At 43.5% G+C, this 12,928-nt stretch overlaps 1 protein-coding gene across 2 annotated transcripts in view; it reads right to left on the bottom strand.

Annotated features, from left to right (window-relative positions):
- CYFIP1 (cytoplasmic FMR1 interacting protein 1) overlaps positions 1-12,928 on the bottom strand; it is a 101,159-nt gene that overhangs the window by 26,655 nt on the left and 61,576 nt on the right. The window lies entirely within an intron of this gene.

Genomic DNA, 12,928 nt, shown 5'->3' with positions numbered 1-12,928 from the left:
AACCACTGAGCCACCCGGGCTGCCTGCACTGGGGCGTTTAATTAAGCACACAGAAAACTTGTTTATATTGGATGTACAAATAGTGATTCATGGGGGCTCCTCTCCTTCTGGATGTATGTTCTAGCGTGTCAAAAGAAAACCATGAAAAACATTAATGAAATCTAATAGTCTCAGGAGCTTGGGAAGATGGTAGAGGAGGAGGACCCTGAGCTCACCCCCATCCTACCTCCAAGATATCATCCACCTCCAAGTTATTAAGATGGAGAGCAATCTGAAGACTTGCAGAAAAATCTCCACAATGAAATATAGGGAAGAAGACATCTGAAATCTTAGGAAGATCAGAAAGGCAGAGGGAAGCTGCCAATGAGAGGAGGGGGATGCACGTTGTAAAGAGAGCAGAGAAATAGACCCTTGCACCAGGAAGCTCACACAGGAAGGACTAATCCCCATAAATTTTGGCTTTAAAAACCAGAGGAGCTGCATCAAAATCAATAAAAGCAGGCCAATACCAAGTCATATTGTAGTTAAATTCGCAAAATATAGTGATAAAGAAAAAACCCTAAAAGCAGAAGACCCATAAGGTTAGCAGCAGATCTCTTCATAGAAATGGCACGCCATGAAGCCTCTGAGTGGCTCAGCAGTTGAGCGTCTGCCTTTGGTTCAGGTCGTAATCCCAGGTCTATCAATAATTACTCTGAATATAAATGGACTAAATGTTCTAATCAAAAGACAAATGCTACCATAATGGATTAAAAAAACACAAGACTCATCTATATGCTACCTACAAGAGACTAATTTTAATTTATTTTAAATTTTTTATTCTTTTTTTTTTTTTACCAGAGACTCATTTTATTTTTTTTATAATACATTTATTTTTTATTGGTGTTCAATTTACCAACATACAGAATAACACCCAGTGCTCATCCTGTCAAGTGCCCCCCTCAGTGCCCGTCACCCATTCACCCCCACCCCCCGCCCTCCTCCCCTTCCACCACCCCTAGTTCGTTTCCCAGAGTTAGGAGTCTTTATGTTCTGTCTCCCTTCCTGATATTTCACACACATTTCTTCAGAGACTCATTTTAGACCTAAAATCACCTGCAGATTGAAATGAGGGGATAGAGAAATATTTGTCATGCACATGGTCATATGGAATCACAAAAAACCCCAAATAGTCAAAGCAATCTTGAAAAAGAAAACCAAAGCTGGATGGATCACAATTCGAGACTTCAGGCTCTATTACAAAGCTGTGATCATCAAGACAGTATGGTGCTGGCACAAAAAAAGACACACATGAGTGGAGCAGAATAGAGAACCCAGAAATAGACTCTCAACTCTATGGTCAACTCAGTTTCGACAAAATGGGAAAGAATTTCCCCTGGGAAAAAAAAACAAAAACAAAAACAAACCAAACCAGTCTCTTCAACAAATGTTATTGGGAACATTGGACAGCCATTAAGCAGAAGAATGAAACTGGACTACTGTCTTAAACCATTCACAGAGATAAATTCAAAATGGATGAAAAACCTAAGTGTGAGACAGGAAACCATCAGAATCCCAGAGGAAAACACAGGTAGAAACCTCTAACCTCAGCTGCAGCAACTTCTTACTAGATACGTCTCCCGAAGCAAGGAAAACAAAAGTAAAAATAAACTATTGGGGCATCATCAAAACAAAAAGCTTCTGCACAGTGAGGGAAACAACAAAACTAAAAGGCAACCTTCAGAATAGGAGAAGATATTTGCAAATGACATATCTGATAAACAGGTGATATCCAAAATATATAAAGAACTTATAAAACTTGACACCCCAAAATCAAATAATCCAGTTTAAAAAATGGACAGAAGACATGAACAGTTTTTCCATAGAAAACATACAGGTGGCCAACAGACACATGAAAAGATGCTCAACATCACTTATCATCAGGGAAATACAAGTCAAAACCACAATGAGGTATCACCTCACACCCCTCAGAATGACTAAAATCAACAACAAAGGAAACAACAGATGTTGGAGAGGACGTGGAGAAGGGGCAACCCTCTTACACTGTCGGTGGGAATGCAAACTGATGCAGCCTCTCTGGAAAACAGTGTGGAGGTTCCTCAAAAAGTAAAAAACAGAAAAACCCTAGGACCTAGCAATTGCAGTACCGGGTATACCCAAACAATACAAAAATTCTGTGTCGAAGGGATGCATTCACCCCTATGTTTATGGCAGCATGATCAACAATAGCCAAACTATGGAAAGAGCCCAAATGTCCACTGACTGATGAACAGGTAAAGAAGTGGCATATATATACAATGGATATTACCCAGCCATAAAAAAAGAATGAAATCTTGCCATTTGCAATGACTTGGATGGAGCTAGAGAATATGCTAAAATATCAGAGAAAGATAAATACCATTTGATTTCACTCATATCTGGAATTTAAGAAACAAAACAGATGCACATAAGGGAAAAAAAAACACTCAACTAAGAGAACAAACTTACGGTTACTGGAGGGGAGGTGGGTGGGGGGATGGGTTAAATAGGTGATGGAGATTCAGAAGTGCACTTGTGATGAGCACTGGGGGTTGAATGGAAGTGTTGAGTCACTACATTGTACACATGAAACTAATATTACGGGGAGGGGCAAGATGGCGGAAGAGTAGGGTCCCCAAATCACCTGTCTCCACCAAATTACCTAGAAAACCTTCCAATCATCCTGAAAATCTATGAATTCGGCCTGAGAATTAAAGAGAGAACACCTGGAATGCAACAGTGAGAAGAGTTCGCGCTTCTATCAAGGTAGGAAGACGGGGAAAAAGAAGTAAAGAAACAAAGGCCTCCGAGGGGGAGGGGCCCCGCGAGGAGCCGGGCTGAGGCCGGGGCGAGTGTCCCCAGGACAGGAGAGCCCCGTCCCGGAGACGCAGGAGCTGCACCGACCTTCCCGGGCGGAGAGGGGCTCGCAGGGGGTTGGAGCAGGAACCAGGAGGGCGAGGGTCTCCTCGGGCTCCCGGGGACAGTAACAGAGCAACTGCGCGCCCAGGAGAGTGCGCCGAGCTCCCTAAGGGCTGCAGCGTGCACGGCGGGACCCGGCGGGACCCGGAGCAGCTCGGAGGGGCTCGGGCGGCGGCTCCGCTGAGGGGCCTGCGGCCCGGGAGTGCGAATCCAACAGCGCAGGCTCCGGAGCACAGGGCGCCGGGACACAGCCCAGGATCCGGCCTCCCCCGGGACAGGCAGAGGCCGGGAGGGCGAGGACAGCAAGGACGCTCCTGCCCGAGCTGAGCAGATCAGCGGCCCCGCCCGGAGCCTCCAGGCCCTGCAGACGGAGTTCCTGCCGGAGCTGAATCCAGGTTTCCAGAGCTGCCCCGCCACTGGGGCTGTTCCTCCTGCGGCCTCACGGGGTAAACAACCCCCACTGAGCCCTGCACCAGGCAGGGGCACAGCAGCTCCCCCAACTGCTAACACCTGAAAATCAGCACAGCAGGCCCCTCCCCCAGAACACCAGCTAGACTGACAACTTCCAGGAGAAGCCAAGGGACTTAAAGTACACAGAATCAGAAGATACTCCCCGGTGGTTCTTTTGTTTTGTTTTGTTTTGTTTTGCTTTTTGATTTGTTTCCTTCCCCCACCCCCTTTTTTTTCTCCTTTCTTTTTCTTTCTCTTTTACTTCTTTTTTTTTTCGTTTTTTTTTCTTCCCTTTTTTTCTCTTTCTCTTTTCTTTCCTTCTTTCTTTCCTCTCTTTTTCTCTTATTCCCAATACAACTTGCTTTTGGCCACTCTGCACTGAGCAAAATGACTAGAAGGAAAACCTCACCTCAAAAGAAAGAATCAGAAACAGTCCTCTAACACAGAGTTACAAAATCTGGATTACAATTCAATGTCAGAAAGCCAATTCAGAAGCACTATTATACAGCTACTGGTGGCTCTAGAAAAAAGTATAAAGGACTCAAGAGACTTCATGACTGCAGAATTTAGAGCTAATCAGGCAGAAATTAAAAATCAGTTGAATGAGATGCAATCCAAACTAGAAGTCCTAACGACGAGGGTTAACGAGGTGGAAGAACGAGTGAGTGACATAGAAGACAAGTTGATAGCAGAGAGGGAAACTGAGGAAAAAAGAGATAAACAATTAAAAGACCATGAGGATAGATTAAGGGAAATAAACGACAGCCTGAGAAAGAAAAACCTACGTTTAATTGGGGTTCCGAGGGCGCCGAAAGGGACAGAGGGCCAGAATATGTATTTGAACAAATTCTAGCTGAAAACTTCCCTAACCTGGGAAGGGAAACAGGCATTCAGATCCAGGAAATAGAGAGATACCCCCCTAAAATCAATAAAAACCGTTCAACACCTCGACATTTAATAGTGAAGCTTGCAAATTCCAAAGATAAAGAGAAGATCCTTAAAGCAGCAAGAGACAAGAAATCCCTGACTTTTATGGGGAGGAGTATTAGGGTAACAGCAGACCTCTCCACGGAGACCTGGCAGGCCAGAAAGGGCTGGTAGGATATATTCAGGGTCCTAAATGAAAAGAACATGCAACCAAGAATACTTTATCCAGCAAGGCTCTCATTCAAAATGGAAGGAGAGATAAAGAGCTTCCAAGACAGGCAGCAACTAAAAGAATATGTGACCTCCAAACCAGCTCTGCAAGAAATTTTAAGGGGGACTCTTAAAATTCCCCTTTAAGAAGAAGTTCAGTGGAACATTCCACAAAAACAAGGACTGAATAGATATCATGATGACACTAAACTCATATCTCTCAATAGTAACTCTGAATGTGAACGGGCTTAATGACCCCATCAAAAGGCGCAGGGTTTCAGACTGGATAAAAAAGCAGGACCCATCTATTTGCTGTCTACAAGAGACTCATTTTAGACAGAAGGACACCTACAGCCTGAAAATACAAGGTTGGAGAACCATTTACCATTCGAATGGTCCTCAAAAGAAAGCAGGGGTAGCCATCCTTATATCAGATAAACTAAAATTTACCCCAAAGACTGTAGTGACAGATGAAGAGGGACACTATATCATACTTAAAGGATCTATTCAACAAGAGGACTTAACAATCCTCAATATATATGCCCCGAATGTGGGAGCTGCCAAATATATTAAACAATTATTAACCAAAGTGAAGAAATACTTAGATAATAATACACTTATACTTGGTGACTTCAATCTAGCTCTTTCTATACTCGATAGGTCTTCTAAGCACAACATCTCCAAAGAAACGAGAGCTTTAAATGATACACTGGACCAGATGGATTTCACAGATATCTACAGAACTTTACATCCAAACTCAACTGAATACACATTCTTCTCAAGCGCACATGGAACTTTCTCCAGAATAGACCACATATTGGGTCACAAATCGGGTCTGAACCGATACCAAAAGATTGGGATTGTCCCCTGCATATTCTCAGACCATAATGCCTTGAAATTAGAACTAAATCACAACAAGAAGTTTGGAAGGACCTCAAACACGTGGAGGTTAAGGACCATCCTGCTAAAAGATAAAAGGGTCAACCAGGAAATTAAGGAAGAATTAAAAAGATTCATGGAAACTAATGAGAATGAAGATACAACCGTTCAAAATCTTTGGGATGCAGCAAAAGCAGTCCTAAGGGGGAAATACATCGCAATACAAGCATCCATTCAAAAACTGGAAAGAACTCAAATACAAAAGCTAACCTTACACATAACGGAGCTAGAGAAAAAACAGCAAATAGACCCTACACCCAAGAGAAGAAGGGAGTTAATAAAGATTCGAGCAGAACTCAACAAAATCGAGACCAGAAGAACTGTGGAACAGATCAACAAAACCAGGAGTTGGTTCTTTGAAAGAATTAACAAGATAGATAAACCATTAGCCAGCCTTATTAAAAAGAAGAGAGAGAAGACTCAAATTAATAAAATCATGAATGAGAAAGGAGAGATCACTACCAACACCAAGGAAATACAAACGATTTTAAAAACATATTATGAACAGCTATACGCCAATAAATTAGGCAATCTAGAAGAAATGGACGCATTCCTGGAAAGCCACAAACTACCAAAACTGGAACAGGAAGAAATGGAAAACCTGAACAGGCCAATAACCAGGGAGGAAATTGAAGCAGTCATCAAAAACCTCTCAAGACACAAGAGTCCAGGGCCAGATGGCTTCCCAGGGGAATTTTACCAAACGTTTAAAGAAGAAACCATACCTATTCTCCTAAAGCTGTTTGGAAAGATAGAAAGAGATGGAGTACTTCCAAATTCGTTCTATGAGGCCAGCATCACCTTAATTCCAAAACCAGACAAAGACCCCACCAAAAAGGAGAATTACAGACCAATATCCCTGATGAACATGGATGCAATAATTCTCAACAAGATACTGGCCAATAGGATCCAACAGTACATTAAAAAAATTATTCACCATGACCAAGTAGGATTTATCCCTGGGACACAAGGCTGGTTCAACACCTGTAAAACAATCAATGTGATTCATCATATCAGCAAGAGAAAAACCGAGAACCATATGATCCTCTCATTGGATGCAGAGAAAGCATTTGACAAAATACAGCATCCATTCCTGATCAAAACTCTTCAGAGTGGAGGGATAGAGGGAACATTCCTCGACATCTTAAAAGCCATCTATGAAAAGCCCACAGCAAATATCATTCTCAATGGGGAAGCACTGGGAGCCTTTCCCCTAAGATCAGGAACAAGACAGGGATGTCCACTCTCACCCCTGCTATTCAACATAGTACTGGAAGTCCTAGCCTCAGCAATCAGACAACAAAAAGACATTAAAGGCATTCAAATTGGCAAAGAAGAAGTCAAACTCTCCCTCTTCGCCGATGACATGATACTCTACATAGAAAACCCAAAAGTCTCCACCCCAAGATTGCTAGAACTCATACAGCAATTCAGTAGCGTGGCAGGATACAAAATCAATGCCCAGAAGTCAGTGGCATTTCTATACACTAACAATGAGACTGAAGAAAGAGAAATTAAGGAGTCAATCCCATTTACAACTGCACCCAAAAGCATAAGATACCTAGGAATAAACCTAACCAAAGATGTAAAGGATCTATACCCTGAAAACTATAGAACACTTCTGAAAGAAATTGAGGAAGACACAAAGAGATGGAAAAATATTCCATGCTCATGGATTGGCAGAATTAATATTGTGAAAATGTCAATGTTACCCAGGGCAATATACACGTTTAATGCAATCCCTATCAAAATACCATGGACTTTCTTCAGAGAGTTAGAACAAATTATTTTAAGATTTGTGTGGAATCAGAAAAGACCCCGAATAGCCAGGGGAATTTTAAAAAACAAAACCATATCTGGGGGCATCACAATGCCAGATTTCAGGTTGTACTACAAAGCTGTGGTCATCAAGACAGTGTGGTACTGGCACAAAAACAGACACATAGATCAGTGGAACAGAATAGAGAACCCAGAAGTGGACCCTGAACTTTATGGGCAACTAATATTCGATAAAGGAGGAAAGACTATCCATTGGAAGAAAGACAGTCTCTTCAATAAATGGTGCTGGGAAAATTGGACATCCACATGCAGAAGAATGAAACTAGACCACTCTCTTGCACCATACACAAAGATAAACTCAAAATGGATGAAAGATCTAAATGTGAGACAAGATTCCATCAAAATCCTAGAGAAGAACACAGGCAACACCCTTTTTGAACTCGGCCATAGTAACTTCTTGCAAGATACATCCACGAAGGCAAAAGAAACAAAAGCAAAAATGAACTATTGGGACTTCATCAAGATAAGAAGCTTTTGCACAGCAAAGGATACAGTCAACAAAACTCAAAGACAACCTACAGAATGGGAGAAGATATTTGCAAATGACCTATCAGATAAAGGGCTAGTTTCCAAGATCTATAAAGAACTTCTCAAACTCAACACCAAAGAAACAAACAATCCAATCATGAAATGGGCAAAAGACATGAACAGAAATCTCACAGAAGAAGACATAGACATGGCCACCATGCACATGAGACAATGCTCTGCATCCCTTGCCATCAGGGAAATACAAATCAAAACCACAATGAGATACCACCTCACACCAGTGAGAATGGGGAAAATTAACAAGGCAGGAAACAACAAATGTTGGAGAGGATGTGGAGAAAAGGGAACCCTCATACACTGTTGGTGGGAATGTGAACTGGTGCAGCCACTCTGGAAAACTGTGTGGAGGTTCCTCAAACAGTTAAAAATATACCTGCCCTACGACCCAGCAATTGCACTGTTGGGGATTTACCCCAAAGATACAAATGCAATGAAACGCCGGGACACCTGCACCCCGATGTTTATAGCAGCAATGGCCACGATAGCCAAACTGTGGAAGGAGCCTCAGTGTCCAACGAAAGATGAATGGATAAAGAAGATGTGGTTTATGTATACAATGGAATATTACTCAGCTATTAGAAATGACAAATACCCACCATTTGCTTCAACGGGGATGGAACTGGAGGGTATTATGCTGAGTGAAGTAAGCCAGTCGGAGAAGGACAAACATTATATGTTCTCATTCATTTGGGGAATATAAATAATAGTGAAAGGGAATATAAGGGAAGGGGGAAGAAATGTGTGGGAAATATCAGAAAGGGAGACAGAACGTAAAGACTGCTAACTCTGGGAAACGAACTAGGGGTGGTGGAAGGGGAGGAGGGCGGGGGGTGGGAGTGAATGGGTGACGGGCACTGGGGGTTATTCTGTATGTTAGTAAATTGAACACCAATAAAAAATAAATTAAAAAAAAAAAGAAACTAATATTACACTGCATGTTAACTAACTAGAATTTAAATAAAAAGAGAAATGAAATCTTGCCATTTGCAATGATGTGGCTCGATCCCAGGACCCTGAGATCATGATCTGAGCCGACTGAGCCACCTAGGTGCCTCTACATTCTAATTCTTTAAAAAATTATCCACCTTGGGGTGCCTGGATGGCTTACTGGTTAAGTGTCCAACTCTTGATTTCAGGTCAGGTCATGATCTCTGGGTCATGAGATCGAGCCTTGCATCAGGCTTCGTCCTCAGCACAGAGTCTGCTTGAGATTCCCTCTCTCTGCACCCCACCAAAAGAAATTGTCCACCTCATGCCTTTTTAGAGGAGTGGAGGAGATGGGCAGCCTGCACTAATACACCAGCCAGAATTATAGTTTGTGTCCATTTTCTAAGGGCATGGTCCTACCACAGTCAAGTTCAAGCTGCCATTAGTGAGAGGAAAGAAGACAGAAATGAAAGTTTCACATTTTAAAAGAACTGGGAAAGAATGGGTTGAGGCATTCTCAAAAGGTGTCGTGTTGTAGGTCTGGGTCCCCTAACTCCTGACCTGTGTCCTGGCCTTGATTACACTGAGATTAAAAGGGAACCTGCTATTAGGCAAGCTAGTTCCACTCAACCAGCAGCTCACAGAGCTTCTCTTGGGGTCCACAGAGTCTGGGTGTCACTTGGGGGTGGGTATGAGGCAGAGTCTGTTAACAGTCTGGGCCTCATGTCCCACCACAAGCATCACCTGTCTGACCTGAGGGACTTCCCAGTAGCAGCACTGAGCCAGGTGTTTTCATCTCCCACCTCCCTTCTCTGAAGCAGGTACCACTGGGGACTCCTCTGCAGGTGAGAAATCTTTGGCCAAGCAGAAGGAGGGAAGAGGGCAGGGGTCTAGGGGTCCCTGCCTGTGTCTCAACAGTTTAGCCTCCTTTCCACCTTCCCTGCCCCACTGGTCATGCTCCCAAACCTGCTGGGGTGCCCTCCATTGTTCAGACCAGGCGTATTTGGCTCTTGGTGCCTGTCTGCACCCCAACACCCAGCCAACAACTTCAGGCCTCTCTGGAGCAGGGCCTGCACTCACATGCTCCTGCATCAAGAACCATGTTCCCTGATTGAAGCCAGGCACAGCCCAGGTCACAGCGCATGCATAGGAAACAGTTGCTGAGTGAACCCTGAGACAATGACTGTAACTTGTTACCTATAGAAAAACACATTACTTAGTATTTTTTAAAATGATGCTCAATCCAAGAACACAGTAGACAGAACAAGGACGCCTGGCATTCTTCACTTCTTGTCATCATCACGAGGCTTAAAACGGCAGCAAAAATCCTGACCCTAACCAAGTGGGGTAACGTGATACTCCAACCCATACCTTGCACCCTCTCACAACTCCCACAACCCTTGCCTCAGTTGAGTAAATTGTGAAGCCAGCCTGGCTGTGACCAGAAGAGACACTCAGTGGGGCAACATCCTCCCCTACTCACAGCAAGGTCTGTGCCATGTGGCATGGACAGACCTGGGAAGAGGAGAGGACACAGGCCCTAGGGATCAAGGCCTCTTCCCTTTAACCTCCCTAAATCTAGCCCTCCCAAAAACTGACACCTCTACTCACCAACTACCAGAAACTTAGGAAATATCTTTGGGTCTTTTTTTTCTCTCATCCTCCATCTTCAGGGCATTAGCAAGTCCAGTGAAGTCCACTTCCAAAATATCCTTTTGGATATTGAACCCATCTACTTCTCTTCATCTCTGTCAACGCTACTTGGTCCAAGACACCACCTCTTGCTGGGACTAGAGTAACATCTTTCCACCTGCCATCATTCTGTGTCCACTTCCTGACCACCACCACCCCAACCACCTTGGCCCTAAATTGCCTGCCATTCACCCTCATCCACCCCCATCTTGTGACACAGTCTTGGCCCTCAGGGCCCTCAGTAAGGTTGGTTTCTTCTCAGCATCCAGATCTCATTAGAAAAAGGCCTCTCCAAAACCCAACCCATGCTCTGTCACAGCATCCTAGGAGCACACCTGTTCACAGGGACATGCCCTTTCCATACACCATGCAGAGAACATGGTGCCACTCAAATGCAGAACACAGAGTTGGCAGCAATTTCAGCTTGAAATTTCACATATCCTAGCAAAACACAGGAAGTTTCTATTTCTGCCAACTCTGGTTTCCCCATATATATCCTCTACTTAGCCCTCTGGCTTGTCCCACTAAGACATCTATCATTTTTTCTTGGCTGACAGGATGAAAACTAAATGGACACATCAGTTTGTAAAATGCTATGATGTTGTGATTAAGACAGAAGTGGGCAGCTGAAAGGAGAAGACATCATTAGCCTGGAGAAGTTGGAGAAGAGGAGGAGGGTGAGCCAAGGACCTGTGTCTTCAAAGACTAGTTGTAAGGGAAGAGTGACATGTTGACACTCTCCTGAGAGCCACCACTAGGGACCTGAAGAGTGGTCCTTTTATGTCATTATTTTAATAGACACATTTTTGCACCTGTGAGCAGAACATGCAAAAAACACAGAGAAGATACTGCTCAAACCTCAGCCCCTCAGAGCTTCAGAGCAAAATTAATCAGCAGTGCCAAGGCTCACCGTTAACGGCTCTGAGACCACAGGGGCTAGTGTCCATGCTTGGGGAAGGGGGCCAGGCCCCATTTCTCTACACAGCCCACAGGTTGGGCCCTGTGAAGACTGAGACTCACACCAACATTGGACAGGGCAACTTAAAACCCAAGTGAGAACAATGCAAACACATCATAAACAGAATTCAGAAAAGAAAGACATTTCTCAGACTCAGCCCTCCCAAAGACAGCCACTGTTTAGTATGCCAATAATCTTTTCTCTGTATGTACCTTTTTGTAATTAGGATCATTCTGTTTGGAGTTTGATTTTTTTTTTAACTTAATAAAATACAGGTCCCACAACTATCATAAGATCTATGTAATTATTTGTTAACAACTGTATTGCATTCCACTAGACAATCAGATATTGGAATATTCTTGCTGGTCAGTTGGGCTGCTTCCTTATTTTTTATGACAATGTTGTATGACCACCCCCTTAATGGACCTCACATTATACTTGTTTGATTCATTCCTTAGCCTATCCAGCTTCCCACAAGTGAGAACATTTAAATATTGATAAGCATTGCAGATGGTCTCCTAGAATCATACAGGTTCATGTGCACTCATTTATTTTTCTTCAATCACTGGTGAGGCTAGATATCTATTTCTATCTTTTATTACATTTTTGGAAATATCTGTTCATTCCATTTGTCTCCTTTTTAGTATAGAGCATCTTTTCTTATCAAACTGTAAGAATGCTTTAAATACTAACTACAGGGGTATCCCTGGGTGATGCAGCGGTTTGGCGCCTGCCTTTGGCCCAGGGCGCGATCCTGGAGACCCGGGATGGAGTCCCACGTCGAGCTCCCGGTGCATGGAGCCTGCTTTTCCCTCTGCCTATGTCTCTGCCTCTCTCTCTCTCTCTGTGACTATCATAAATAAATAAAAATTAAAAAAAATTTTAAATACTAACTACACTAACCTTTAATACTCTTAACCTGTTACAAATGCAGCCATCCTCAGGCTGGACACCTGTCTTACCTTACTGGACAATGTTCTGTGGCCTCAGCCAGCCTGTCTGCCTGCGGTTTCTGGATGTCAACTGTCTTCTGCATGCCCCTCCCTTCTCACCTCACCTCTCCTTTCATGGCATCACACCTAGACAAGATATTCTGACCCTCTGTCAGAGATGAGCCCTGAGCCTATTCCACACATTTGCCTGGTTTGCTATTTTTAAAACTTTAACTCTACTGGTAAACTCACTGATTTTAGGGGCAGGAGTGAGGCCAGGCCCAGCCTGACACCCACCAGATGGCTAGAGTGCTGTCCTAGCACTACATTACTTTTTAGGAAGGTGCTAATGGAAGAAAACAATAACATTTCTTTCATATATGGCATGATACATTTAAATCACTGCAACTGACCTGATTTATTTTTATTTTTTTTTAATTTTTATTTATTTATGATAGTCACACAGAGAGAGAGAGAGAGAGGCAGAGACATAGGCAGAGGGAGAAGCAGGCTCCATGCACCGGGAGCCCGATGTGGGACTCGATCCCGGGTCTCCAGGATCACGCCCTGG

The sequence above is a fragment of the Canis aureus genome, chromosome 2 (assembly GCF_053574225.1).
Source record: "Canis aureus isolate CA01 chromosome 2, VMU_Caureus_v.1.0, whole genome shotgun sequence".
Classification (NCBI taxonomy): Eukaryota; Metazoa; Chordata; class Mammalia; order Carnivora; family Canidae; genus Canis; species Canis aureus.
This window is presented reverse-complemented; position numbering and strand designations above follow the sequence as displayed.